This window comes from Canis aureus, chromosome 10, assembly GCF_053574225.1.
Source record: "Canis aureus isolate CA01 chromosome 10, VMU_Caureus_v.1.0, whole genome shotgun sequence".
NCBI lineage: Eukaryota > Metazoa > Chordata > Mammalia > Carnivora > Canidae > Canis > Canis aureus.
Genome location: NC_135620.1, coordinates 18,117,501 through 18,123,106, shown reverse-complemented (window position 1 = coordinate 18,123,106; position 5,606 = coordinate 18,117,501).

Below are 5,606 nucleotides of genomic sequence, written 5' to 3'. Positions count from 1 at the left end.
CTGATTTCCCTAATCCACCTGTAGGGGAAAGCAAGTCTTCCATCCCTGGTGTCTTTCTTCCCAAAAGAATTCCCTAGACTCAAAGGTGTTTAGTCAGTCCAATGGGCCAGTTTTGATGACAAACTCTTCCAGGAGAGAAAATAGAACACCCTCCACTTCTTGGTTAGTGCCTTAGTCTGTTCAGGCTACTGTACAAAAACACCATAGATTGTGTGGCTTACAAACAAACACTAACTTCTCACAGTTCTGGAGGCTGTCAATGCCAAACTCAAGACCCTGGTAGATTTGGTGTGTGGTGAGGGCTCTCTTCCTGGTTCATATAAGGCTATCTTCTTGCTGTGTCCTTACAGGGTAGAGGTACCGAGGGAGGTTTCAGGGGTCTCCATTATAAGGGCACGAATCAGCCCCAAAGGCTCTTACTTCCAAATATCATTACAGTGGCAGTTAGCAATTTAAGATATGAATTTGGGGAGATATAAATATTCAATCTGTGTCAGCCAGTCAAGTAGTCGGTGTTCTTCAGCTGGAGTGGTTTTACTGCCATTGTGCCAATGTAATCCTTGTCTACTGAAGAAAGCACAGCATGTCTGCCAATGCTGACTGGATAGGAGTTTCTCCCAATTCAGGGAAGAGCAGCACTGGTGTCTTGTTTCACTGAGATTGCTGTCAGACCTATAGCTCTATAGAGACACAGCTCTTCACCCTACACACAAACTTGGTCACCATTTCAAGGTCACTCAGGATGGCAAAGTGGCTGGGTCACAGGTATCCAATCATCCAACACATGTTCTGCCCCAAATTACACCCTCCACCCAAACGGCACTTAATTCTATGGCTTAATTAGGGCACAGTCCTTAGAAAATGAGTCCCCAGTGCTGCTTCAGTATAGGTATGCATATAGGCCAGGATCCTCTGACTCAGTGGTGCCGATGACATATAGCCTCCTTAAAGCCAAAGGAAGGCCTACAATCACATTAGGGTATCCATCCTCCCACTGCAGGGCCCATGAACTTCCTTATCCACTGTGATTCTCAGTCAGCTTTCCGATTGTCTCATCTCCATAAGCTACCCTCAACAATCAAAATACAGACCCACTGTCCCAACACCCATAGACTTCATTCCCCATAACACATCAACCAGGAGTAGCAAGAGTTCTAAAATAATATCATTACACAGTTCTCTGATGCAGCCCCATTAGGTCTAGGAACTCCAGTACCTCTCCTCTCAGAATACAGCGTGATACCTGTGGGAATTCTCAGAGAGGTCCTGCTCATTTTCGGTGAAGCCCTTCTTTCCATATTCAGTTTTCACTTATCTCAATGGTCACAGCTATTCCCTGCTGCTCTCCATGGAACTATCTCTTGTCATGGCTGATCCAAAGTGTTATTTCCAACTGCAACCTCCTATCAGTCATCATTGACAATGCCTGCAACACCAGAGTGCCACCCTGGGCCTACCTGGCTGAGTCACTACCATAGGACAAAGCCACTGGTAGTATCTAGTAAAGTCATATCAGTGCAGGTCCTATGCCCACTGAGGGAGCCATGCTCCATCAACACCAGCTCTGGAGGCCTGTGCTGCTGGCACTTCGTCCTCAAGAGCTCATGAGCTTTTGCCCCATGTCACTTCAGCCCTTCTCCCTCAGAGACAGGCCAACACCCCCTGGGGCAATGTCGAACCATGCTCCCCCAGAATTCAATTTGCTTAATACATACAGCACGAGCACCAATCATTCTGTTTTTAGGGTATCTTCTTGCCTAGTGGATCCCCTGCTCAGACAGGAAAACAGAGCCAGGCAGGCCCACCCACTGGCCCTCCCAACTTGTTCACATATGCCTGCTCTCTGGGGCAAGCACAGCTTGGTGGGAGGGAACCCCCACTACCAGCATGAGACCACATTTGCTTTATGGTTGGAGATGACTGGTTCAGAACCTGTGGAGAGAGGTTGGGATCGGGGGGGCTGAAATTTCTTCAGCAGGACTGCATTGTGATTGAAGTTGAACGTAATGAGATGGGAAGCCACCAGAAGGTTTCCTGATGAGCAGGAATGTTCAGGGGCCACACCTCAGTTATAATATTTTTATTTTCCCCTTATCTCAATGGTGAACATCCTTGTGATTATCTTTTAGGACCTACTTTTTTCCTGCAAGGATGAATGACACTGCATTCTGTGTGAAAGGGGAGATCGAGTAAAAGAGAAGATGTCCATTTTATGATAGTCTTTTCCATAGGCCCAGGGATTTACAGTCCTGTAAAGTTCTCTGAGGAAAAAATTTCAACTTTCTAAAATACATGAAGGGAAAACTGTCAGCTCGATTCCTGAGGAGTCAATTAATTAAAGTTAAGTCCTCTCAAACACCACCAAATGCCAGCTTCAGATTAAAGGACGTCCACACACATTATGCTTTGACCTCTTGTCACTAGTCGAGTACCTGGCAGATTTGTGGAAAGTAGATTGTGTGCTGATCCAACAGAAATGGGTATTAGCTCAAAAGGAAGGAAGGAAGATAAAGAGTTCAAGGACAATCCAAAGCGTTTCAAGTTTGGGACTTTTTATCTTTTCCCCCACTCTGTTCCTCTTTTCAAAGCTTTCATGTTTTCTTCCCCACCCACAACTGTATTTCTTGAATCACTTCAGTACCATCTTTTCATGGGGGTGTGTCTAGAATGAGTGACTACTTTGAAGTTTGTCTGACTACTCTTAAGTTCTATGTTTGAGTAGGCACTTCTCTCAGCTAACCATCCTCCCCTTTCAGATGTTACAAAGATACAGTGTGATCTTGATGCAAAGCTCCAAGTCGAGTGCTAAGCACAGAGGCGTACAGAGCAGATGACCATCATTGTTTAGAAGAGTTGTATGCCCATATTGGAAAAAAGGTGGTTTTGCCATCAGTAGGGGACCACCAGCCTAGTGAGGATTCTTAATGTGGTCCTTCCAACCCTAACTCTGTCCCACCAGAATGACACAGGTGGGAAAGCTCAGGATCTGAGATTTCTTCTCTACCTTTCATCTTCCACATTCCTGTTAAAAGGTAACCCAGCAGTTTAGCACTGCCTTCAGCCCAGGGCCTGATCCTGGAGACCCGGGATCGAATCCCACGTCGGGCTCCCTGCACGGAGCCTGCTTCTCTCTCTCATTCTCTCTCTGTCTCTCTCTGTCATGAGTAAATAAAATCTTAAAAAAAAAAAAAGGTAACCTCCAGTCTCAGCAATGATCACTCCTTATGACCGTTAGAGATTAGTTTATTAGACTACTTTCCCAAATAAGTAGAGGAAATAGGGCATAAGGCAGGAAAGTTTAAGAATGCCTAGTATCAAGAATTAAAAGAGAAACACAGCTAGGAGACAGAAGCAAACAAATGGAATATGCCCTATGTACCACAACAGCCCACTTAAGTAGGTATCACTGCTCCTACCATAGGTACACATTATTTGGGGATTTTTAAACATGAGAAAACTGAATTTCAGAGAGGTTAGTAATTTGTGTCACCACTGACAATGGAGTTATGATTCCAAATCAAGACAGCCCAGTCCTTCTGCCATGCTACCTCTCTACAGTATAACTCATCACATAAATCATTTTCCCAGAGAAGCCACAGCTGCGAGAGGGACATTCCCACCACCCCTTAGCCTAGGGGGGGATGGCTGTAGAGCTCCTTCTTCAGAGGCCTGGAACTCCCCCTGCTTCTAACCAGCTGGTTGAAAGTCTAGTGGCTCTGTCATAAATCAGATGCCCTGTAATAACAATTAAATATAACTACCATAATAATACTATTGTTTATTGAGGGTTGTGCTGTGCCAGACATGATGCTAAGCAATTTATAGACCGTGTCTCAGAGAGAATGCAAGTTAAGCAAATACCATCACCAGTCATTGCCATTTGACCTTTTCCTTGGAACCCAAAAGCCACACAATTTCAATGTGTGTTCAGGTCATGGAACCAACTTGTTAATTGATCTAGAAACCAATTTCATTTTATGTTTCTCTGACGATTAAACTCCCTCACCTGCTCTCTCCTGACCCTGCAAAAAAAATTTTAGGGCTGTTTCTGATTTCCAATCATGCTTAGAAGATAAAAGTTCTCTGGTTAGCTTCAAACATGATTGAGTCTGGTCAGTGGAAAAATATAGAGTCCAGTCTGCTCTAGGAGACTCACAAAACTCCAAACTCATTCAGAGTTAAAGCCTCTCCCTATCACTCGCTCCATCCCTGTCTGCTCTACCCTGGAATTCTGCCCTGAGGAGGGGGAGGAGCAAATGTTGGGCCTCTTCCCTCTCATCCTCCCTCCTCTCCCCCACTGTTTCTGCTCTAATTGCTCAGTGACTAAACCCAGTAGGGGTAGGGAGAGAAGAGACAGATGTAAATTGGTGTCTGTGCCCTTAGGCTCAGGGCATGTCTGAGGTTGGCTTGATTCTAGTGGAGTATGTACAGCAGGTTCCAGAAGAATGCACCTGGAGCCTTTGGCCACAGTGCCATTGAAGAAACAGTGCCTCTTTCCAGGCCACCTATCACCCCCTTGGCTCTGGGCTTCAGAAGACTGCCTCTGTGGGGTCCTTTTTACTCCTCCAGATTATCCTTGTGGACAGGCTGCTCTCTCCTGTAAGGCCCACATCTGATCCATGGAAATCATCCATCATTCTTGCCTTGCTGTCTTATTTACCCTCAAAAAGGTACACTCTCCCATTGCTCTGCCAAATCTGGGCTCTCTTAGCTTTACATCCAAGCCTAGGGATGGGGTGTGTCTAAGGATCTGAGTAGTCCCTTGAAATTCCTTTCACTGGTCGTAAGGGATAAAACTCTTCCCTTTTCAATAGCAAAACTTAGGATGAAGGAGGGAGGGAGAAGGGAAATATGACAGTCCTCTGAACTGCCTCCAAAGAAAATGTCTGAATTCTTGGTCTGTGGCACAGAGCTTCTGCTATCTCCTTAGCAAGTGGCATCTAACATATTTGGCACCTCCTCTTTTATGCTCTGGTTGGAGGCTCAACTAAGCACAGAAGCTTCTGAAGACCTATTACACTCCAGTGAGGGTCACATTCACATTCCTATCCCTGTCTTCCACCTCTCACACCTGAGAAATTCTGTGCTTTGTGACACAACTTCTTGTATTGTCAAGTTCTTGACAACAGACACCCTGCTCTGTCTTTCACAGGTCATGATTGTATACAAACTGCCATTAGTTGGGTCTTGTTCCTTAAATACCAAAAACCTTCTTAAAGAGTTCCTTGAGCCTTACAGTTCATATCTTATGGCAGAAGGGAAGGGTTATGGTCTGTGCTCAAAAGATTCCCAAAGAAATCACAAAGACAAGGCTGGGCAAAGCCCTGCAACAGAGAAGACACCAGTGCATGCAGCCAGGAGTGTATAGGAAAAGCATATATGAGAGCAGATCTATTGACCCAAGGAATGGTAGGAGATAAAGAGTTCCCTACCGATGCCTGGGAATTACAAGGGAGACTCAGTAACCATCTTTAACTGTTGTAATGGTCAGGGACCTGCTATGCTCATACTTTGGGTGTGATGTGAATAGCCACTGAGAGAATATAAGGCTGAGGAGTCATCATGTCAGTCTTTAAATAACACCCAGGAGATTCTGGAAAGTCTTA